Here is a 26,417-nt window from a genome sequence, read left to right on the forward strand (position 1 = left end):
AACAATGCCAAAGTTTCCACCAACAACCATAGGTTGTCACATTAGTACACAAAATAGTCACAGACAATACAACACAACTACTTCCATCAAAGATACTTACAACAGTGCCTCCTACATCTAATTGATACCATTCTGTGTTTCTCTTTCAGCTGATCAGGGGTATGGCATCCAGCCTTGGATAATGACACCATATGGGAACCCAAATACTGCTGCTGAGTGGGCATACAATGACGCCCACAAGAGGACACGCAGCATTGTGGCGCGGACCTTTGGGATCCTAAAGTCAAGGTTCCGCTGCCTTGACATCACTGGTGGTAGCCTACTATACTCCCCAGAGATGGTCTGTAAGATCATACTCACTTGTGCCATATTACACAATATTTGTGTAAAAAGGAACATTCCCCTCCTTGAACCGGACCCAGACATGCCGGAGGATGATGATGAGGAGGATGCTGGCCTGCAACAGGAGGGGGAACAACACGGCAGCAGGAGTGCGTAGGCGCCAACAGCTTGTGAACTATTTTTTTACTTAAGTTATTATAATCACTTGTATTCCACACTTGTAAATAAACACAGATAACAAACACCACATCATGCTTTGGCCTATTCATTTCTGACCACCTTTAGTTTGAAATAGCTGAAGATGAATGTCGTCTCATTGATCAAGAATGCCATTAAAATTCATCACACCAAAAATAAACATCACAACTGTATGCACAGAGGGTAGGATGTGACATGATACATTACCATACACAGAGCCCAACAAGAGTACAAATGTGACAATTACACATGCCGTATCCAAACAACTGAAACAGTCTCTCATCCAGCCCAAAATTGGAGATCATTTGAAAGTCACATTACACGTGTTCAGAGACTGGGTGGGACCATCCATGTGTACGTGACCATGTCATCAATGGCTACTCTCAAGTGTGTGATATGAGCAATACACAATAGCTACAACATCAGCTGCCACTAACTCAGGAGGAGACCTTGAAGTTACAGTGACAACATACACCCAGACAGGTGATAGTGGATCCACATTCCCACACACATGTACACATATGTCATACAATCAATCTAATATTTGAAAGTAGACCATCACAGTTGTGTCCCAGTTTGAACCTAGCAGGAAGATTGTAACATGACACTAAAGCAGTTTATGCAGAAAGGGACACAGACAACCAAAATATTCTTCTCATTATCACATCGGGAACGCTGAGAGTCTTGCAAACATAGTCATAGGAAAATGGTATGTAAGTTAGCTCCAATTCATCATTACTGCAAACGTCAAATGGGCTAATGAGATCAATGAATGGTCAACAGTCATTCATACCATATGGCCTTACATTAGCCCGCTGCTGCAGGTTTGCCATGATATAATAAATATACTCCATGGATACAGTAGCTATTCTGGATGGTCAAATCCTAGGGTGCTGGGGGCCTAAGTCCACCTCTACCGCCCCCAAAACATACAAGAATCATGTACTTGTGAACTAAACACATGCATAAGGCACATGTGTGGCCTCCATGTCACAAGTCCAACACAAATCTGAAACACAAAATCATAATGGGACATGCTCAGCCCCATAAAAACTGAAAGTGACTCTCCCACTCCCTGTTAGGACTACAGATAAAAGCATCACCATCATAAATGTGGACACATTTTGGAGACGGAATACATAATGGTATCCCATCCATCATTTCAAAATAGCCATCAGCAATTACACCAAATATGTCGTCAAATATGGTCAATACATTAGTTAACGTATCCCAAACATTACAGTGTGAATGCCTTCTATACATAAAACAACGGACATATGTCATATACAAACACAAATGTGTATCACATCGCACCGTTTGACCATGACAAATCACCTTTCCAAAGATAAAAACATGAAGACATAAGGATAAATTTGCTCCATATTCTACGCATACAGCATGGCCGTCATAATTTGTTCACGTACATGAGTGCACACAATGCAGAGTCAAATACAAATGTATCCAAAAGTGTCTTAATATTTCGCCTTCAAAGTATAATTTACATCCACAATATTTTTGACTCTGCATCATGTGCACTACTGTACGTGTAAAAAAAATGACGCCCATGCTGTATGCGTGGTAAAATTGACGCTACATGGACAATATGTTGGTCATCTCATGTACATTATAAATGATTAATATTCATATCATATTTTTTCACTCCGCATCATGTGCACTACTGTACGTGTAAAAAAAATGACGCCCATGCTGTATGCGTGGTAAAATTGACGCTACATGGACAATATGTTGGTCATCTCATGTACATTATAAATTATTAATATTCATATCATATTTTTTCACTCCGCATCATGTGCACTGTAATGCGTCAAAAAAAAATGATGCACCACTGTGTATGCGGGAAAATATGACGTATAACTGGAAAATAAAAACGGCAGCCATTTTCTGCAGGAAGTGATGTAATAGGATATCCTGTTTACAAAATCTGTACTGGGAGTTAACTTTCACTTTCACTTTGCAGTCTCAGATTTATCTAGATTGTGTGGTTGTGTGAAAGGTGTTGTCCTGTGTTTTACTGCTTTTGTGTCCTGTGTGCCTTGTATTTTGTCTTAGTGTCAATCTATTATTGTTGTATAACATTGTCTCAGTTTGTTTAGTGTTATTTTGTCTATACCTGTGATAGTTTGTATTGTCAGTGGGAGTCTGTTGTGGGTAGCATAGTTTGGGGGGTTAGTTGGGCTATTTTTCTCCTTCTTCTTTTTCTTTCACACCTCTACCTTTCCCCATTTCCCACTTTTACTTTCATATTTATTTTGTCCATTATTAGTCCTCTCAATATATCAGGTAGGCCTCGCCTGTCCAGGATGGGTGAAGACGAATTGGGGGGGTTCATATGGCTACTAAGCCATTTCCTCCCACTAATGCCCTGTATCACACGGAGGCGAGGAAAATCTGGTGGGAGAAGGTGCGCCATCACCTGGTCCGGGTCTACGGGAGTCTGAGAAATGTACACCAACTCAAGCACCGCTGGGCAGATCTGATCACCAGGGAACAGGACCTGCTGGACCACCTGGGACTCCGGATTGGTGGCCATGTTGGTGAGTAAAAATCAATTAAATGGGAATGATAGAAATCTGTGTGTGAACATGTGATGATTGTTAGCCAATCTGCAAAATAAGTAGCTGACTGTGTGTAATGCTAGGGAAACCTAGGCCCATGGTTATACACATAAATCCCCATATGTTGCAACACATGTACACGCAATAACAGCATTAAAATCCAACATCTATTTGTATTTTGCTAAGTCGCCCCCTCTCTGCTTCACAAAATGTTGCAAATGCTGCGCTACAAAGGTATACATATGTGTCCTAATGTGTATTTGTTGCAGAATGTGTATGAAGACCTATGCTACCAGTCCGATGGCTCATTTTTGCAACACATACCAGATGCCTGTAGCTGCATGTAATGTAGTGTTGCATTTGTGTCAGAAAAGCAACACGTGAACTGCTCTATTTGTACTCCACTGGTCATAATGGCCAGTGAGTACGTCATGTAGAAACAACATACCTACATATGCAGACGCCATAGCTAGACAGAAAATTGGAAACACATGATGATGCTATACATGTGTGTTGCCTTCACGTCACATGAAGTTAGTCATGTTGTTCACACATATGTCACATGTGTGTCTGGTTGCTGTGTGTTGAACCTGTCCACATAGCCTGTTTGATTGTGAGTGGTCATGCAGTCCTCATGGAACCAGTTTTGGAATGTCTCTCTGGGATGCACATGCTGAGATGTATGGTTAACATTATTGTTGGGGCATACTAATGGAGGATTAACTTGGACGACACATGACTGTCCTGGCCACTTCATGAGTGTAGTAGGGTGTGACACTGGAGCAGGAGACTCATCCAATGATAATGTTGAATACAAAGTCATCCATGCAGGATGAGCATGTGTGAAAGTCTATCATTACCATGTCATATTCACACAGTGTCATTGTAACAGAAATTATTTGTCCGTTCACCCAGTCTGAGTATAATCTTTGTTTCATGCTTTACAGGTGGACCAGCCCCGTACACCGTGGGAGAGGTGGCCCATTTTGACAACCCCGATACCTACAGTGAGTGTCGCCTGAGTGCTATTTACATTGTTTGGTAATGAAGCATGATGGATTACTGTGTGTTCAAGAGAATTCATGATTTGATGTGCTGGCCGTTCATTGGCTTTGTTGTTTTAGTGTGATATCAAATTTGAATAATGTTTCTGTAAAGCAATACCTAGTCATCTCTCAGATTGAGGGGTTGTAGCCCATTCAATTAGGGCGGCAATTGGGAATGGTATGACTCATTTGGAATACACTGGTCAATGTTAGACTTGGTCAGGGACTTGCCATCAACTGAGTCTGCATATCAGACTGACAGTCTCCCAGATAGCTTAGGCACATGGCTTTGATGACAAGTGTTTCTTCCTAGTTGAGGATGGACTGTGTACACTGTAGGTCGGATCTTCCGGGGCTATGTACTTCCACAAGGTGAACTCGAAGTGTATGTGACTTGAGTGCAATGGCCTCGGTGTTCAGTTGAATCCATGTGAATGGGTGTTCTACCTCCTCTGTGTGTGTTGTTAAACATGCCTCACTAATAGTATGTTATGTTGGGCTAAGTCATATCATTTTGACATGTGTGGACCTGGGATGTGACAAGGTTGGGCTGACTACAACGTGTTGCTAGCCCTTCATAGGTGTTGTGTGTGAAGGCACATACTTGTTGAACTTTCTGTACACTCCTGGGTGTGCATTGAACATGGGATTGTTGGTTGTTCTTCCCACACCACCCACAAAGACTGGGATGTTACTGTGAAACAGGGTACCTAGGACTGTAGCAACCAGTATGTTACACGTACTTAACACCTTTTGTGACTTGAGTTAGTACCTAGGGCCAGAGTGAGAAAAATGTCTACACGTTGCAAATGGCATAAATATATGTTTGTGATTTGCAAACGTCTGTTTCCTATTCCAAAATGTATTTGGTGGTCATGTTCATATTAGGAAAATGCTTTTCAAAATGGAAATGATAAAGGGGTTTACCAGACCTACTTGCAAATCACAGTGGTAGGCAATCCCATTTGCAACCGAGTACGTGGTTGCAAAGTGAGTAGCTGTTATCATCCACTTGAAGTGGATGGTAACCAACTTGCTGACTGGAAGGGGCCTCATTGTAAACCTTCACCTTTGTGAGTGGACCAAAATAATCCTGCACAAAACAGCCAGTGGTCTAAGGGACCAATAATTACCGTGAAAATTTCCAAGTTGAATTGTTGTGTTTTTAAACTAATTGCAGCTCATTTTCCTTTCAGGTAAACGGCCTACACTTGGGGAAAAATTACTTGCTTCATTTAAAAGCAGTCACGTCTATGGATTTCTGCTGGTCCCAGCAGGCCTCCATCCCCGTGAGTGCCCATAGTCGCTACGGTGGTGCAACTTGGAACCCACATCATTGATGTTCATGAGGTGGGTTTTCGGGACCCCATAGCGACTCGCAGACGGTGTCAGAGACACCGTTCTGCTTTGCATAATTGCTAGTTGTTATTTCAAGAGTCCTACATCTGACCCCTAGTGTGGACATATGATTCTGGGCCAGGGGTTCAATCTTAGCACACAACTAATTCCAAATGCCATTGAGTGAGGAGTGTGATTGTTATCACATAGAATGACATATGTAGTGAAGTCAGTATGCGGAAGAGCTGGTGCCATAATGTCTCATGCCTTAGGTATGATTTGGTTGAGTAGTTTAGGGTGATGTCATCCATCATGTAGAGACATGTATATGCTAGGTGTGATATGCCCTTAGGTATGCAGGATTCACATGTACTTCCTCTGAGCCTTTCCGTGAACTATGTTGTAACAATTGCTGCAAAAAATAAATTTCTATTAATGGACAAATGACCCATGGTGGTATTCAACCCACTGTAAATTCAATGCTCAATATTTCCCTTTTCTCTTCACAGCTGCAAACCTGAGTGCCGCAGAGCGCAACCATTTCGAGCGCCGTGCAATGAGGTACAGGCACATCCTGCAGGTGCAGTGTGGGTATCGGAGGATGGCCCGCAGATATAATTCGGATCGGGCCTCTGGGGCGTGGTATGCCACACCACAGGCTCCCCCAACGGTGCCACCAACAACCACCGCCACTACATCCACCAGGTCTGCCCACGGGGACACAGCAACGGACCAGGCATCTTCATCCAGACCTGGACCCAGCCGTGTGTTGGGAGCAGGGGTGTCCCGTGGCCACTCCACTCCAGCAACAACCTCCACCTCCACCGGCACCCAGACCAGCACTGACCCTCCTATTGACCCTGCAGCCTTCCAGGCATTGTCCAGAAAATTGGACAGGTTGATCCGCAAGGTTGACAACCTTGCGGAGGACATGAATGAGGTGAAGAAGAAGGTGCGCTCCATCCGGCGCACACTACGGAGGGCAAATCTGTAGTCATTTAGCCCTCCTGAACTTTTACCCCTCCCCTCTCACCTCTTTCCTTTTTCATACTGTTAGTTGGGTTTGGGGGGTTAGTTATAGGATAAGTATAGGAAATTAGCTTAGTTAGTGTTAGGTAAGAGGGTGGGGGGTCCTTATTCTTTCTATCTAATATTTTTGTGTGGGTGGGTGGGTGGGGGGCAATGTTGGGATTCCTGTTTAATAAATAAAAAATAAAAAAAATATATATGTTTGTTTAGGATAGTATAGTATGTGTGTAGGTTAGTAAGTGTTGTCCTGCATGTGTCTTGTCTCTTAATGGTGGGTGGGGGGTTGATGTTTAGATCGTTTCGTTACATGTGTAGAGTAAGTTTAGCTTAGGTTAGTTAGGGACAGTTGTGGGTTAGTAGTAGTCAGGTTAGATTAGTGTAGGTTTACCTTTCCCTTAGTTGCCTCTTTTATTACTACTTTGAAATAAAAAATGTGTTAACCCTTTACCTGATGCGTTAGTTGCTACCTTTTCATAGCCTTGACATCAGTGTAGCAGAAAGTTTTAGTATGACATTTGTGTTCCATGCTCGCTATCCCCAGGCTAATGAGGTTTAACATGCCAGCTACCCGTGTACTAACTTGGTAAGTATCCACCATGTGGGAGAGCCAACATTGGTAGTGTGCATTGATCATCAAGGTTTGGGGTTGGTATGTATCCTACTTCACAAAGAGTGCTTCCCGACTTGTTATTGTAGGTAAATAGATAGGTCGGACAGCATTGTGAAGTTCAGGGAGAGCTTTGTAGATGAGGATTTGTTCACACTCTTGTCTTGTTGCTGTCATTGCTGACCTACATCATGTGTGTACTGATTCAGCATGACTTTCCTTCATGGAAGTATACACCGTAAGGTTGATTGATGCAGTGTAATTTGTTTATCATTCCTTTCATTTTACAGCATAATTTCCAATTTTAGTATCGCATGGTGCCTACATTTCTCAGCCACCATTAGTTGTCTAGAATAGCTGTAGATGGTGCATCATTCTGTCCAACACAGCATGATTGTGTGTGCTCAGTCCCTTCATCAGTTATTTTCCTCAGTATAGTAAAGCTATGATGCAATCCTGGCCACTGCACAGATGTTTCAGTATACATGAAATCAGGACAGTAGTATAGAGAATCGACATGGTTGCCACACAGCCACTTTGGAGTTATCTACTGCACAGTTGAAGTGTGAAATGACACAGAGACACAATAGGTGTGCAAGTGATATTTATTTGTAGGTGGTGTAATGCAAAATGTCCATTCACAATGTTAGCTGAGTCCGTTCTGGTGCATTCTTACATGGTGATCCTACAGACGGGGTGTGGATGATGCTCCTGACATGCTGGGGTGAGGTCACAGACGGTGCAGAGGAACATGAATTGCCAAATGGTAGGAGAGAAACATTCACTGCCAATGGGGACAAGTCATACAGTGGATTGCCGAACAGTCATTGAGGGTAGTTGTAGTGAGACTGGCATGTGTCAAAACGTAGGACCTTGGTCAGAGTAGGCCATGGTGCAGGGACTAGGGCTTCCGGGTACTCTTGTGTGTGAATGTTATCTGTTCCATGTCTTCTTCTTCTGATGTGTGTGTTGCCTGGTGTATCCTTGTTGTTGTTTGTTGTGAAGGGGCAACACACAGCTCAGTGTTAGAAGACATGGAGGCAGACATCCCGGGGGCTGATCCCTGTCGAGTAATGAAGGGCAGTACTGCAGAAAGGAGGGCCTGCTGGTTTTTCAGAATGGCAGCCACATCCCGATGGTAGGCAGCCAGGTCGGCCCTGAGGGGTTCTAGGTTGCATTCGTGCACACGTTGACTGGCTTGCAGTTGGAGTTGTTGTGTCAACTGGATGACAGCTGTGCAGATTTCCTTCTGTGTTTTTAAAAGTTCCTCCAAGAGCGATGTTCTGGCTTGCATTGCAGCTGCCTGATCAGCAGTTGACAACATGCACGAACGCACCCCCACAAGGCTGGCTGCCATAGTTTGCATCCCCACCCGCACCTCCTTGGCCAGCTCCCGCTGGACCCCAACAACAGTTCTTTCGAAGCTGGTGCCAGTGTCGTCAGAGTCCTCAGCTGTGTTGGAGCTGGCAGGTCTTACAATTGGGGTGGCGGGTGGTTCTACTGTGGTGGCTGCTTCTTCTGTGCTCCTCCTTGTGACTGAAGGTGGGGTTTGGAGGCTTTCAAGGACCATGTCAAGGGTCTCTTGTGGGAGGTTGATGGTCTCGTCATCCATGTCATCAGGGAACTCATGGACAGGCATATCGGCAGGAGATCCGTGTTCCTCTGCAATGAAACAGGGTACAATTAGTGTGTCTGTGTTGTGACAATTTTGCTTTAAGATACAATCCTTTGGAGGCCTTAACTTGTACTCTGTGTTTGTCTTGGTATCTGCTGTCCGTCATAGGGCATTGTTGTAGGCCTATGGCCCACCTGTGGGTCACATGTATGATATGGATCTTTCAGACATGTCTGCCAGGTCGCCTCTAGGTGTTGCTTTGTAATTATTTAGAAATAGGCGTTTTTTTGTCCTACTCCTCACTCGGTGTTTCACTATTGTTATGGAGGGACATTTTGTTGGGTGGGCTCTCATTATCCAAATGTGATTCTTGGCTTTCTAGGCAGCAGGATAGCTAATGGTGTGGGGGACTAAGTTTGACCCACTTGTCACCCAGATATTCAATTTAGCTCAGACTAACTAGCAGTGCCTCTGGTCTCCCACATCAAAGGAATGTTTAGATATCCGAGCGCATGACATCTTTGGAACTTCGCAGGGAAGTGGTGGTCACTCAGGTCCTACACATTTCTATCTTTTCCGGTATGTTCCCATACACAAATGACAAAGACAGTATTTGTTTGATATGAAGTTTCATTGTACAACTGACTTGTAGGAATTTAGGTGTGAGCCCCAATAACCCAAACAATACACACTGTTAGAATTGAAATAGTCCGCAGGAGACTAATACATTAGTACACAACTATCATGGTGCCTAACAGTTTCTACTCTCCCTCTGCTTGTTCTACGTATAGCACAGCATGTTAAGTTTGGAGCTTGCCTGTCTGAATCACAGGGGAGACATCATCCCTCATATCAGAGGAATGGGCTGGGATATGGTTGTGCATCAGCAGCAAGGCAGGCAGCATCTAGTTGTAAATTTCTGTTTGGAAACTCCCCCATGCGTGTCTTGGGACGAGGAAGTGAATTTAAAAGACATATGTCATGGTGATGACAAGGTTTCCCTACGCAGGAATGCCAAACCTTCAACCCTACCACATCTATCAGCAACGTACCAGACGGTATCCTTGACTGGGGCACAGAGTGAATATGTTCTGGCAAACTCCAGTGCAGAAGTAGGCAAAACAGGGTGATTTGACTAATTAACAACACCCTAGGACTGACTATTTGCTACATTAACTGATAGGAAGGGCAATGAGAATCATTTAGTGCAAAGTGCTCTGAGGCTCTTAGATGTGAGCAAATGAGTATTAGTACATTCAGGGTAAGATGCACAAAGGCCTCCAGCCTGAGGCTAATGCGCATAGTATACGTTTAACTTGCCACACTACACTTTGACTGACTGTGGGTGTTGTGGCTGCCCGGCCAGCACCCTTGCCTCTCAGGCCCTGCCCCATACACTTTTTATTCACATTGCATGAACTGTACATGTTACGTGGCATTACCTATGCATGTCAATGTTAGGATGTGGTATGGATGTAAACATTGTTGATGTTTGTATATGATGGGGTATCATGTGTGTCTTACTGGATTGGCCTGTTTATCGTATGAATGTCCTATTTTTTTGTAAGACTGTGCAGATGTGTTTCAGTGACCAGTTGCCTGTGTCCCCTCCTCAATGTTGTTGTCTGAGCAGTATGACATTAGTGATGTAGCCTTGTTAGCCAGGCACGTGAGGGACCCTGACGTATGCAGCATGTGTGTGTTGTTAGTGCTGTGTGGCTCCTATTGCTGTTTACTTAGGGTTATGTATGTGTCAGTTATGGACATTCGGCATTTGAGTATACTGGTACCTTTGTCTTATTTCTAGGAGTAATTGCAGATGTCATCCTCACCCCCTATTTTAGGTATGTATGTTCCATGGTGGGGTTCCTGCCATTTGGTATTATAGCTGCACAGAGATGAGAGGTGTTATTGTCAACTGTGGTGGCAGTTAAGTTGCAGTTGTTGTATTTGCTACAGCATTACAGGTAGGGACCTAGTTGATGGGGAATAGATTTTGCAAGACAAGTGCCTAGATGTGGATTTGAGGTAGTGTCCTTCCCACCTGTCACTGCTTTCCCATGGCTCTCTTGTTGTAATTACAGGATGTCCCCGTGGGACTGTTGTTGTTGCTGTATTTTGTCGTGCCCCAGCTTCGGTCAGTACTGGGCATGCCCCCCTGCCGTGCCCCTTTCCCCATGCCACTTCATGTATGTGCTGACTTACATGCATTGTGTAGTAGGTATCCCCCCCCTGCTTACAATCCTCATTATTGCATTTGAATTCCCCATGCGACTTACCCTGCATGTGCGTTGTGTCGTGGTAGTCTGCGCTGTCCAGTCCTTGAATCCCTGTGACGATCTCCTCCGGGATGACGGCTGCGACCATCTCCTCCATGTGGCCAAGGGCCTCCTGTTGTGCTGGACTCCCCCCTCCAGTCTGCATTGCTGCCTTCCTGTTCCTGGGCATTTTCTCTTTGGTCCTACGTTTGCAGTCATGCCAGCGTTTCTTACACTCGGTGACTGTCCGGCGTTCTTCAGCCACACTGTTAATCTTGTCCACAATTTGGTTCCAGATGGCCTCTCTCCTACTGAGTGGCAATTTTGAGGAGATGAAAAGTTGGTGCTGGTGTTCCGTCACCTCTTTCACCAGGATTTCCTGCTCCTCTGCACTGAAGCGACACTTTCTTTTTTTTTTTTAAATGTCCTGGTTCCTGTATGCTTCCTCCTGGCTGGTTCCTGGTCTGCTCTCATCCTCCTGGGGTCTGTTGGGGCATCTAGGATCCATTTTGGGTCTCCTCTCCTGAAAGGGCAGTTTTCGCGCAAAAATGTAACGCAATAGCGTGAAAAAAAAAGGCGTTTTCACGATTGCGCTGTTGTAAATCGACCCACAGTGATGTGCTTCGCATTTACGTTGGTTTCCTTTATGACAGACCGACGCTGTGTGCGTCACGAAATAATGACTCCCACCTGTTGTTTTTTTTTTACGCAAAACTGCGTTGGCGCAGTTTTGCGTCAAAAAGTATAAATATGGCCCCAAGTTTGGCGGTCCGTGTAGCACGAAACTCATAATGAGGCCCTAAATAATTCAAAAAAGCCATACCTGGTCAATTATTAGTGTCATTAATTGGACTACAAAAGTGTAACTGGGTGGTAGTCCAAGCAGAATACTATAATGAACGTGTCATCAAAGTGGGTAGTGGATTTTCCCCTATTGAAATGTCCAGTGATATGTTTGAATATTGTGCTAATTTGCACATAAATGCAATTTTAACGAATATTGCAGGTTTGCAAGTTTTTTTTACCTCTTTTTATTTTTCTAGTTGTAAGTGCTATTTTTCTTGGAAAAAGAAACAATGCTAACACAGATTTTTGTTGTCATAAAACAGTTCTCTGTGCAGCAAAAACAAATGAGGCGTGATATAGAAGCGCTTAAGAATATGTAGTAAGGTACACATTGCATTTCGGTGCAAGTCTAGACCAAACAGTAAACTAGTACCACCTGAAGCAGTATGTGCAATCCCTAAAGGGTAAAGGACAAATCAAACAAAGTCAAGATGAAGTTGAGCTTGAGATAGTGCTCCTTTTCACTCTTCTCCCCTGGTGCAGTCTCTTTGCCAGTTGTAAAAAATAGTCTGCACCTATCCTTTTAAAGTCTACTCCCCCACTGAGATAACAAATTGGATGTCAGCCCAATCACGGCACAACTTTTGTTTGTGATTTTTGAATGCCTCGGTCTCAAGGGGAGCATGCTCGCCCACACACTGGAAGCTTCAAGTAGTTCGACTTTTGTGACTTTACTACAAAAGGTGTAAAAGTCATGAAATGTCAGCCTCTCAATTATTAACAAAAGAAGCATTTATGGAGGAGCATTTCAGGAAAAGATTCACAAGACAATATAACACACATTGCAGTAACAAATGTGTCTTAAACAAATCATTCAATCGTTTGACAAAGCGCAATCTGTTTGCTGGCACGTTCACCTTTGTGAAATGTTGAATTGCGTACAGTTCGTTATTGCGTGACCCACATCTCTGACAATGCTGGTTAAAGAGGCGACCTGATATTTCTATATCTTGTGCTGTTTGCTACAAAGGCAGGGAAACAAGATAAAGAACTGCGGCAACAAGGGAGGTGGTACCCCCCAGCCCATGTGGGGCTATATGCAAAGCCATATTGGTCACCCTAATGGAATGAGATCTCTTTCTTATCTTCCAGCTTTATCCGCACAATGATGCCCAGACTAAGGTCCTGATTTAGATCTCTGTGGTGTTGTTACCCCATCGCAGCAGTAATGGATACCCAGTCCGCCGACATCTAAATACCATTGTTTTCTATGTATGGTATTTGGGTTTCGGTAGACGGGATACCTATCACCGTTGTGATGGAGTAAACCCTCTGCTGAGATTAAAATCAGGCCCTTGGTGCCTGATTTAGAATAGAGTTGGGTTATTCCATCACAAACATGACACATATGCCGTCCGCCTTATTACAGGTGCCATTGGATGTCATGTACTATAATATGGGGGATGCATTATCCATCACGTTTTAGATTGCATAACCCGTCCTCTGAATTCTAAATAAGGCTGTTGATTTTCTAGATATCCACATATGTTAAATTTATCTCCAGGGAATTTAATTCATTCGCATAGTCACTGGCCATCTTAAAAAAAATGGCATTGGTCCAGCTCTCCTGGCCCTTCATTTGACACCTCTAACTTCCATTAATCGCATCTCTAATTATAAATTCAGTCAAGGCAAATCAGAAATCTTCAATTTTTTTTTGCAGTTTGATTAGAACCATAGTAAAACATCCAGTTATTTCCGTAAGTATTTGCTCGCAATACCGAGACCGCTGGAATGTTTATCTTATGACATTTCAAATTATACCCTTGTTGCCTTGCAGGCCCAGTTCCAGGAAATTTTATCTGGATGGGCCAAGGGGCATTTGGGTGGGGCAATGCGGGCCCAAATTATGTCAAATCTGGAGGTAGCCACAAAGCACTAGACTTGCACTTGGATGTCGATTCACCAACCTACCAGGGGTAGCGGAAAGAAAGTCACACATCCTTGACCATATTCCCATCACAGGAAGTACCATCATATGACCTTTGGGCCTCAATCTTCTCACAAAGTAATGTCATGTGAACTTAACCTTGATGACATCACAACTGACATTGCTGAAGTCATAACTAAAGTCTTAATAAAAACATGACTAATATAAAAACACAGCACAGAGAAATGCCTGTTTTATGTACTACTGTTATAAGCCTGCTGATGTGATGCTCAAGATGATCAATCATGGTTTCTCTTAGTACTACATGAAAAAGTATGTGTCCATCTGAAGAGGATAGAGTAGCACAAAACACACAATAGCACTGGGAATCTACATGTTATGTACAACAAATGGTAATTATTTAATAGTTTCTCTAATGTATGCTGAAATGGGAAATGTATTGCTAAAACATATGGAGAGAAAAATAATCATTGATGCACAGTTGACCATATATTGAATACAAACTATATTAATTATGTAAATTGTTCTTCAATGTTAATTTATTTTTATTTAAGTTCACTTGCAAGGTTCTATCACTTGTGAAGCACAGTGGTGAAGGTTTTAGTCGGACACTTAGGGGCCCTTTTTACAAGAAAGTGGCGCATCAGTCCTGATGATGTGCCACTTTTCTTGCGTGCCCCTACCACCACCTATCGACACCATGGTTGCACTGTATTTACAATACATCGCATTGTTGCGGTCGTTAGGCCAATAACATCACAAATGTTTCAGGATTAGTGCCAGAAATGATGGAGCTAATCCTGCAAAGTAGTGGGAGGCCCATTGAAAACAATGGGAGCGCCATTTCAACACCTGCCTTAGGCAGGTGCTAAAAGTGACGCTAAAAATGGGGCAGTGAAAGCTTGTAAATTTCACTGCACCATTTTCATGAGCCTCCTAACGGGGAACGCCCTCCTTGCATACATTATGCCTGGTACAGGAATAATGTGGTGCAAGGGGTTACAAAGTGGCACAATGCATTCATTGTGCCACTTTGTAAATATGGCGGATGAAAAGGCCACTTTACCGATACATTAGCGTAAATAAAAATTATGCAAATATGACATAAGATGGCGCAAGGGGCTTGTAAATATGCCCCTTAATTTTTCATGTATTCACAAACAATAAACCATTGCAACCAATTGTTTGAAAAAGTTTGTTCTTTAGTTAATTTTTTTAAATGTAATCAGAAGAGTGCACATTGCACTTCTGAATTTATAATTTAAACAAAATCAAACATGTAGAATCCCAGTCCTAGAGGATCTGCAAAAAGTAAACAGTGCTCATGAAGGCACTGTTTGCCTACTATTCTTTGAGTCACAAAAAGAACAGATGGGGGACGGAATGCTGAGCAAATCTGACATCCACCCGCAGTCACAGATCCCGGTTTAATACAGTGCTTTTTTGCTCACCTTCGTTTGGACCCAGCAATATGAAAATCAGTCTTAACCCTGCTCCACATGGGAACAGTCCAGTCTGAACTGCCAGGCCAGGTCCTCCCTGGACCTGAAACAAGCATCATGTGGCCTGTCTTGAGGTATCATCAGCCAGACTAGCTGAATCCAGTGGCACAGTGAGCACAGGACCTATGCCTGTGCGTACCCGGCCCACTCATGTGAGCTGTAATATTTGCCATGAAATTTAGAAAGTGAAGTGAATGAGCCTGCATCTTCTAGGCAGGGTTCCAGGAATCTCCCCTAATTAACATTTTGAAAAATGGGCCCAATAGTGCATTTTAAAGTAGGGTTTTCCCATACATTTGCTAAAAAGCCACAGAATCTGCTCTCATTAAATATTCAAGTCTGTTATGATGTGCTAAGCCAATTTAACCATATGCTCCCAAGAGTCCACCACATGTTTCCAAAAGAGGTGCTCCAACATGACAAAAAGTACCTCCATTGTGTCGGATACAGCATATTTTCATGGGTATTTCAGATATGCCATATATGACCCTTAAGTCCGACAATGACATAAAATATGCCACTGCCAGAACTTTGCCATTAGTGTCACCCATAAATCATGTGTGATCCTAACATCACAAAATATCTCTAGTATGTCAGTGCCAACACTTTATTATAATTGCCCCCTCCTATCTACCATCCTTTATGCAAACAATTACCTTTAAAGTGTTAGCATTTTTACACAGGTGGCCCCTTTGCCAAGAAGTTTCTCCAGTACACCATAAATGTTCAAAAATTGCCCTTATTCTATAAATTACACCAAGTATGCTGATTCAGCATTTTGTCATAGGTGTACCCATAAGGTAAGTAGAAAGTCTACTGTACCCTTGTTTGCTACCATTTTCTCACAGGGGCTTGTCATACAATCAACTTCCTCAAGTATGCCAGTGCCAGAATGTTGCTATTAGTGCCCTCTTAAGTCAAGAATTGCCTTCAGTATGCCAGGGTTAATGGGACACTCACAAGCATAACACCACATTCTCACTCATGCTCACTTATATTCACTAATTCACAATCACACTCTCATTCATAAGTAGGGCAGAGATTTTATTGGCACAGGTGGGGCAATGCTGCGTGTTAGGAATTTTGTGGATTCCTGCAGACTCCAGAAGTTTTCATCACAGAAATGTAAGAGACATGTGTGACTTCAAACAAAATTGGAGATTTGCAGGGCATCATGGGTAAGAAAATGGTGTGGGGTGCATTTAAAGCACACCACCCTGGACTTCTCCAGATGTCTGCTTTTCAGAAGTGACTTGGTCTGGTAGGTATTTCCAGATAGCAGTTTATTGAAGCTCAGAAAGTGCAGCCCTTGGTGGGGGGGGGCAGCAGATCTGGGCTATTGCCCTCATCTGCCCCCGGGGGGCAGAAAGACTGTACTCATTTTTTGGGGGGTGTGGGCATCATTGCTCTCCACCCCTAAACTAAATTTAAAAAAAATCCTGGTGTCCTAGTGGGCTTTCTGCCCTCTCGGGGGGGGCAGAAAGACTGACTATGCCCAAAATTGTTGGGGGAGCAAATGCCCTTGCCCAAGGCCTGCTCCTCTCTCCCTGGTGCCTAGCTGGTGGATTCCTGCTTGGGAATCACCCTCCTTGGGCAATCCCCGAGCAGGAATCCAACTAGGAGGGGTATCATTGAAAAGGGAAGAGTCTCCCCTTTCCAACGATACATCTCCCGGCTACCTCAGTGCTCAGAGGGCGGAGATAGCCCCCTGAGCACCAAGTCAGAGAAAGTGAAATGAGCCGATCAGCTCATTTCACTTTCAGTTTCATTGAAATGACATCAGTGCTCCATGCTCGCTGATTGTCATTTCAATGAAAACCCAAAACAGCCTCAGGAGGTGGGGAACTTGTTCCCCACCTCCCAAGGCTGTTGTTAGAAAACGGTACCCCACCAGCGGGATTTCCCGTTCGTGTGCAGAGGACAGCTAGGGGCTGTTGTCAGAAAACAGGCACCGTGACTGAGGGTGGCTTCCGGCTATCCTCAGCATGGAAAAGGTTAATAAACAGTTTTTTTTCTTCTTGTGAATGCTTGGTTGATTACTCCTTCAATATACTGCTTTTGCTTCAGTTGCATTCATTTTTGTTTAGCTTTCCTTTCCTTTTTATCCAGGTTCTCCATTACTCTTCCTTGAATAACCTGACCTTAATTTCTTGAATTAGGCACTTTTGTGTTTTAGTTCGATATGTGGTTTTTCCTGTCTCTTGCTTTTCATTTTGCTTGTGTTAGTTGTTTTCTGTTTGCAGTGTTGGTGTCCATTTATGGGTTTGTCTTCTTTCTACTTCTCATGATTTGGGTTTTTACATTCTATTCTTCATTGTTTTGTCCTTCCCGTTCACTTTCTGTTTTTGTTTTTGTGTTTGTTTCTTATTTGCGATAATCTCTGTAGATGCGCATGTCTCCTTTATTGTGTTTTGGTTGGCATATTCCTTTCTTCTTTTAGAAGTTAGTGATGAACATTCATCCTATCTTTATTTTCATTTACTTCTTATGGATACTTATTTACCCAACTTTCTTTGTTTCTTTGTATTTTTGGTTATTTGTGATTTACCATAGTTTAACACTGAAGTGACAGTCTAAAATTGGCGTTTTAAACATTTACTAAGCAGGACATGGAGAGATAGCAAAATTTAATAATATTTAAAAAGAAATAAAGATTGTAATCAAAGAGACAGAGAAAGATAGGAGTAATGATAGAATATGTTACAGTGAGAAATAGGCACATATTCAAAGAGGGGTAAATACAGACAAAAAGACGAGTTTTGAAAGGTTGAGACAATGAAGGATTTAGTGACAGAGAGAATGGAAAAGAGGGAGAATTTTGGAAAAGCAATAAATGAAAATGGAGTGTGATAGATTGAGTTTGTTTATTAGAAAAAAAGATTGATAAGAGTATCAGAGATGAAACTGTATGAAAAAAGCGACTTTAGGGAAGAGCAAAATATAAGCAGAGATGGCTTTACAGAGTAAGGAGGTAGATACAAGAAGATGGAGAGGTGAGTGTGCTTGAGTTGACGGACAAATATAGTGAAATACAAGAAATATATAATATTGCAGAAGAAATAGAGAGAGTTACTCACAACTGCATAAAAAATGTAAGGCATCTAAAAACAACTAGCTTTTGGTAGAGAAACATATACATAAAACATCAAAGGGATATATTCAAATGTCTATAATGAAGTCTGAAGACTGAAAGTAGAAGGTGTAAGAAGAAAAGTAAATGAAATATTAAGGGAAGTTCACAGTCATGTATAAAGAGGGCCTCCGGCTAGTAAAAGTGCTTTATTTATTTTTTAAGTTGAACCAACCTGGCCTAGATATATTTATACTTTTCCATTGTGAATGCTTGAATGTGTTGCATTTTACATGAAACGGTTCAATAATATAACAGGGAAACAGTAAGTGTCTGAATTATATGATAAACTACAAAAAAAGTAGATTGCATGTTGGTTTGGAGACCAAGTTGTTAAACAGTGACAGCAGATAAATATTGTCCTCAGTTTTGGAGTACACATAAAGACGATGGGGAAGATGGTTTTCCATAATTACTGCCCAGTTTTGCAAAATAAAGGCGCTCATTTTAGTGTGGCGGTCTTAAGACCCAACACACTTGCGGTGGTGGTCGGACCGCCGCCAAAGTAGTGGCCCGACCTCCACATGATGACCATGGTGAAAGTGCCACAGTTGGACCACCCACATTCCACTTTTATGCAGGCCGATGGCCTGGCGGTGCCGGCAGTCTTAATTCGCCAGGGCATCACTGCAAGCAGTCCTGTCCTCGGGATTATGACTCCTGTGTCCTCCAGCTTTTGCATGGCAATCCACTGCCAGGCAAAGACGGTGGAGACTGGGAGCCGGGGGCCCCATGGGAGCACCCACACTGCCCATGCAGTTGACATGGGCAGTGCAGGGACCCCATGGACAGCCCCATCATGGTTTTCACTGCACTTCACCCGGCGCACTGCAACATTGACACGGGCTCGATGTTGCCGTGAGTTTCCCGCAGGGCCAGCAGCCAGAAATGCTGTTACCACCTGCTGGCCCAAGCGGGAAACTCGTAATAGGACCTACAGGTGGAAAACCGGAGTGGCGGTCTTCCGGCCCAAAGACAAGGCCGCCCACCAAACTCATAATGAGGCTCATAATATTATAATCCTCCAGCAAGTAAGCAAGTACATTAGCAATTGTTATAGGCCGTGATCCTATAATACGTGGGAAATGCTTATCAATGGGCCTTTAAAGTGGGTGAGAGCTTTCATTGCTCAGTACAGTCAAAAGTCAGATGAGGAAGCAGAGTCATGCATTTTTTCAGACAGTAATGGTTTAACAAACTAAATATTGTAAAAGTGGAACAGACTAAAAGAAAGTAAATGTATCCAGGGTGTAAGACTATTTTAAGTCATGATAACTCCCTTTTGATTTATGCAGCGCCGAACAACTATTTCTTTAACCACCAACTGAAGTATCTGAAAGTGGAGAATTACACAGATTAATGGGATTAAAAGAAACTCGGACATAAAAGTCATGGAAGGGAAAGTAAAGGGCAAATTATATACTGGTAGGCAGTGATGCTGAAAGGCACAGTGAGCAGCGGAAACAATAAAGAATTGTGTATACCACTGAGTAAAACAGTTTCATAAATGATAGTGTTAAGATAAAGGAAGAGTGCACCACTCACAGATAAACATATTGGGCGAGAAGAATAACAGCAGAGAGTGTCAATAAGAAAGAGTGGAGAACGTAAGGAGAGGCATGGAAAGATTGTGATTAAGAAAAATATAGTTAGCAAGTGAACCAAACATAAAGATTGTGATAGAGAGGGAGAGTTAGAGGGAGAGTGTGTGAGAGAGAAATATAGAGGGACAGAGACTATAGTGAGTTTGAAAGATATAGAATGGCAACAAGAGAGCAAGAAAATGAATCTTAAGGAAAGTATGTCTCAAGAGAGGCTGACAGGGTGAGATAGAGAAAATGGTTTAAGAGCACATACCACAGAGAGATACACCTTCATAAATTATAAGAATGAGAAAAATAAAGAATGCATCACTCACAGATGAGCATATGGAGCAGGCTTCTCCAACGAGTAGCCCATGAGCTACTGGTAGCTCTCCGGCTTCCTGGAAGTAGCTCTCCTGTGTGCAGCATGACCTGCTAAATTAGAAGCTTTTTTTGTTTGAATTAAATATGTTTCCTAAAATTGAAAGGTGTGTCTTCAGGGTGAAAAGTTGCGTGTTTTCACATCTAATAAGCTGATGTTTGGAGAAAAATGGATTACAAAAATATATTTAAATTTTATATCAGAGTGATAAATCATGGAATATTAATAATATTACCCTATTGTCTGGTGCATTGCAACTATGGCTGACATGTAACATCCAAGTAGGGACATTCCACAATTAAAAAGCCTTTTTATATTATTGCTGGCAACTTTGCCTGATGCACTAAGTTTATAATGCTAGTAACCTTGCATGGGGTGGCCACTAACGTAATCTTGTCTGATGTGGTCACTATTAAAACTCTAATAATGTTGGTAGCTCAGGATCATTTTCATTGAACTATAACTCTAATTACAGAATTGGTTGGAAACCCCTGATATAAACAGAGGGGATGTGTCATTTTAAAAGAATAATAGTGTGGAATGCAGTGGGGATTAATTTGGACCCAGCTCAATCAAAATACATGATGGAATAAACATTGTTACAGAGAAAGAGAGCAATATTAATAAAGACTTTGCAGGACAGAATAAATATGTATTAAATGTTAGTGTAAAGACGTTAGACTGATATGTATCATGACATTTTGCAAATGCATAAAGCGAGGAAGTGAGGGAAAGAGAAATAGGGAAACAGGGTGAAGTAAAGACTGTGACAGAATGAAACCAATGCTTAACCTGTGCTTGTTGTTTTGGTTGTGTAGCACCAGAACTTATTTTTGAGGGCTGTCGCTTACTTTTCTGCCACAAGCATTTACTGCAAGGAAAAGACGCATATGAGAAAGACCGAGGAAGAGAAAAGCGAAAAAGCATCAGAATGGAAGAAAGCAGAAAGCTGCAGGAGTGAGCTGCAGGGAGTGGCTGTAAATGAATTAAAGAGGCCCGCGATGGTGTCAGGATTACAATGCCTCAGTATCCTATGCTCGCACATTTAATTGCAGCAGCAGAGGAGGGCTTTGGGCACCCATAAGTTTTTACTTACAAATTAAGCACTAAATAAAATGTTAAGAATGGGAAGAAGTGAGTAGCTCTGAGATTAGAAGAATGAAAGTAGGAGCAAGGAAGATGGGCTTGGGCAGAGCAGACCAGAGTTATAGAAAAAGTACAATAGACAGACAAGAGAAGGTGCAAAGGATAACACAATTAAGCTTAAAAAGATGTAAGAGACAAAAATAAGGAAGAAGAGCGGACTAAGTGAGGAATCAAGAGATAGAACTATAGAGGTAAAGAGTCAATTATCTATAAATTTGGATTCAAATTTGTATTGTGTATTTTAATTTGCTTATATTCTTACCTTTTTGGACATCTTTATCTTCATTGGTGTGAATTTAATTATTTGATAACATGCTCATTAGCGATTTGCTTTTGAGACGTTCTTCTCTATTGAAGACTCTGTAATATTTTACTTCACTATAGGTCAAGTGTATCGTGAGGGTGAGTTTTTGAAGAAATGACATACAAATTGGAATAACAAATAAGAGAGATAGAGATTTCAAGTTGTGCTTTTCATTGAAAGTGTTGGGCCACACTAAAACAGTGTGAACTAAAAATGAACAGCAGATGTTCTGTTGGAAATAGGTGAAAATAATAAGAAGCGGGAAGTAAGTGTAAGAGGTCGTCGCAGCATAGATGACAGAGGCCATAGCGACAATGAGCCTACGATGACTGTAGGGTTGTCGCGCCTCGGCAACGTCCATGGGTTCAGGTGAAGGCGGCGCCGCAGGTTTCGTGCAGTGGTGTCCTTTGCGAAGTCGCTTGAAGTCGTCCGGCTTTGTTTCATAGGATTTCACTAGAAATTCATTTTCAGGGTCCCAGGAACTGGAATGGCACCCTCTGGCAAGCTACAGTCCACAACATACAGACTCAGAAACAGGTTGGTGAAGCCTTTGCTGTCGTTTAGGCTTCCAAAACAGAAGGCAAACTCAGGCCAAGCCCTTGGAGATACCTAACAAGCAGAAATGCACAACAAAGTCCAGTATTTGTCCCCTTTCGCAGGCAGAAGCAGCAACTGCAGGATAGCCCAACAAAGCACAGTCACAGCAGGGGCAGCACTTCTTTTCATCTCTTCAGCTCTTCTCCTGGCAGAGGTTTCTCTTGAATTCTTAAAATAATATATAGTCTGGGGCTTTGGGTCCAATACTTACACCCCTTTCTGCCTTTGAAGTTGCCCAACTTCAAAGACAAGTCTCTGTAGTTTACATGATGCCACCTTGCCCAGGCTTGGCTCCAGGCGCACACCAGGGAGTTGGAGACTGCTTTGTGTGAGGGTATGAACAACCCTTTCAGGTGCAAGTGACCACTCCTCCCTCCACTTTAGCCCAGATGACCTATCATATTATGCAAATTACACCCCAGCACCCCTGTTGAGTCACTGTCTAGTAGAGATGCACAAACAGGCCAACTGTCAGTCTGACCCAGAAAAGGAACCCAAATACAGGCAGAGTCACAGAATGGTTTAAGCAAGAATATGCCCACTTTCTAAAAGAGGCATCTACAAACTAACAATCTAAAAACCACCATAACTAAAGGATGTATTTTTAAATTGTGAGTTCAGCGACCCCAAACTCCACATTTCTATCTGCTCTCAAAGGGAAACTGCACTTTTAGGATATTTAAAGGCAACCCCCAGGTTAAACTATGACAGAAATAGGCCTTGCAACAGTGAAAACCAAGTTTGATAGTATTTCACTGTCAGGACTTGTAAAACCCACAGGTACATGTCCTACCTTTAACATATTCTGCACCCTGCTCATGGGGCTACTTAGGGCCTAACTTAGGGGTGCCTTACAGGTATTAAAAGGGAAGGTTTAGGCTTGGCAAGTGAGTGCACTTGCCAGGTCGAATTGGCAGTATTAAAACCTACACACACAGACGCTGCAGCAGCAGGTCTGAGCCATGTTTATAGGGCTACTCATTTGGGTGGCACAATCAGTGCTGCAGGCCCACTAGTAGTATTTGATTTACAGGCCCTAGGCACCTCTAGTTCACTTTATAGGGATTTACTAGTAAATCAAATATGCCAATCAGGGATGAACCAATCACCAATACAATTTACACAGAGAGCATATGCACATTAGCATTGGTTAGCAGTGGTAAAGTGCCTAGAGTCCTAAAGCCAACAAAAACTGGTCAGAAAAACTTGGAGGAAGGAGGCAAAAATGTTTGGGGATGACCCTTCAAAAAAGGCCAGGTCCAACAGTAACAATGTAATATAGTTCAAAATTGCAATTGAAGTAATGCATAAACCACAAGGATGAAGGAGGTTTGTAAATGTCACCAGAACCCCGTGATGGCAATACAGTACAGGACTATATTATACACTGTACTTATTAATATGTTTTGCATTCCCCCTTTATTCAGAGTAGGTTATTGCTTCTGTAAGTTTTCTACCTCACCTATCTCTAGTTCTAGCGTCACATTATGTTCTGATAGCACTAAAGCCTGTGCCAAAGTGAAATCCCTTACTAAACACCAACTTGATTTAATTTACTTTATTAATTGTCATGTTTTTTTCTGAAACTTGGCTTCATGAGTCTTCTGCTGCGCATATTGCTATGGCTGTTCCTGGGAGCTATTTAATGAAAAGTGTTGAAAATATAAATAAATGAGATGGGAATGTGGCTGTAATTTACACAACCAATTTCACTTATTTACTTATTAATCTCTCCTATATTCTACAGGTGAATGCTTGGCATTTACTCTTATTATTAACTCTACCTTTACTGCTACAGGGACCCTGATTTACAGGCTTCTGAATGCTGAAGTTAATTTTGTGGCAGATCTGGCTTATTTTGTTTCTTCCCTTGGTCTTAAATATTAGAACTTTATGGTATCCCGAGATTTAAAATTTCCTACAGATAAACTGAAGTAGAGAACCACTCTGGATGAGAAAGTTTGGGACTGAAACAGGATGCACAAAATCCCTTACATTCACATCATTAAATGTGATGCGTATGTATACCTGTGTCCCTTGTTTGGACTGACCAATGTATAGTACCCTTTTCCATTAGAATTAGTGAATTGATATGTATATCTCAGTCTGAGTTGCCCAAGCTACAAACTCTGACTTGCATTTAGTGTTTGTAGTTAGGTCTGAGTTATTGGTTAGTAGTGTGCATATAGTATGTGTAGTTATGTCTGAGTTTCTGTTAAAATGCCTTGTTTTGTTTTTCTAACTTTGGCACCAATCAACATATCTGCATAAAGTTTTCTGAAAAAGGTTAACATAATTTGACTTTGGCATAGCAAGTTCCATTAAGTTTCCTTCCCTCAAGGGGGAAGGAGGTGATCAAAAAATTTGGCATTTCCTATTTTAATATGCGTATGATTATTTGCTCTCCTATACATAGAATGGCTCAAAATTATTTCATCAAACTTAGCACACAATTTGAACTTTACTTAAAGAAGTAACTTTGCTTTGTTTGGTGTTCAGTTTTTTTCCAAGTTATCAATTGATTTTTAACTCTGTTCCATGTGGTCTTAAAAGGGTTAAAATGGACATCTAGACTAATATTCTGCAGATTGTTGTGAACGTGGGCTTGTGGACCATTCACAGAATATATTGTAGAATGTCTAATCTTAGTTGATGAGCAACTTCTCTTTCCTATCTTCCATGTTCCCAAGCCCAAGACTGTGGGCCCAAATACATTGTTTAGCTGGTCACAACAGAGACAAATCTGCTGCTGACACCAGTACATGCACAGGGCTTTAAAAAAGTAAAATGAGTCATTAGAGGCCAGGGGTTGTTTCTACTCACTACCTAGCTCAAAAGGTGGAGACCAAAAGGGACAACCCTTAGATTAAAATAAAAAGGAGGTTTTGCTATGGGTCCTTTGGCCCCTAGACAGGGTTCATGGATCCTGGTGAGGCTCCAAGGACAACAAACTACACCTTGTGGTCTGCAAACCTCCAGCAAGTACTCTTGGAGTCACTCTGGACTACCGGTTGGACTCATGAATCCTAGCTCAGGTTCCTCAAATTCACACAAATGTGTGAGCCCTTTATGGCTCTCCCACAGGGTTTGCAAACCAAGTCCTGGGCCCTCAGACATTGCAGGAAGTCCAAAAAAACTCAGACATCTGTATCGCAACAACCCAAACCAAGGTCTGTGGATCCAAACAAAAAGAGACCAGTCTCTGCTTGAGTATCCAAAGCCATGTGAAGAGAGTTAGGTCAGTAGCTTCAGTTTAGGGCCCAACGAAAAACCAGTCCCTATTGCCAACCCTCTAAGCACAATGTTGATGACCATTCCCAGTGAGAGTTGGCCACTCACTCAGGGTGTGGCTCTGGGGTATTCTCAAAGCACCTGCACACAAAAGGCTGCATAGAGACAACAAGCAAATCATCTTGGACAGTGCAACTGGAACACCTTTTTCAAACACTGGTATACCACTCTCTTTCCAAACCGTGGAGTTTCACAAATTTCTGAAAATACCTACAAACCTTCACCAAATTATTTACTTTAAATTTTCAGCTTCTTGCGGAGTGTTTTTTGTGGACTCGGCTGTCTGAAGTGAAAGGGCTAATCACCAGTTTACCTCTCCTAAAGCTAAATATCTGCATTCGAACAAATAAAATTCATGGTTACTGTATTTAATGAAAACATTATTAATAAAGTAAAAGTTGTAACTGAGATAGCGTATGGTCTCCTTCTTGTGGCTGTAGGGGCTGCTCCTAATAGATGCCAGGCTTCCCCATGTGTTTACTATTAATAGAGTGTACTTCCTGGTATCACAATCTGCACTCCTTTCTTGTGCTACAAATTACCTGTGCTCTCGGATGATTCTCAAAACATAACATGCAATCCTGTGTTTCATTCCTGCCACTGACAGCTTCTTCAAAAAAGTGCAATAATACAAACAGAGAGTAAATGGCTCTGGCTCATTCTTTAGATCAGCCCAATTCAGCCATTGGTTTTAATTTGTTTTTCATGGTTTTCTAGTATTTGGATGGATTGTCTA

The sequence above is a fragment of the Pleurodeles waltl genome, chromosome 8, assembly GCF_031143425.1.
Source record: "Pleurodeles waltl isolate 20211129_DDA chromosome 8, aPleWal1.hap1.20221129, whole genome shotgun sequence".
NCBI classification, from domain to species: domain Eukaryota; kingdom Metazoa; phylum Chordata; class Amphibia; order Caudata; family Salamandridae; genus Pleurodeles; species Pleurodeles waltl.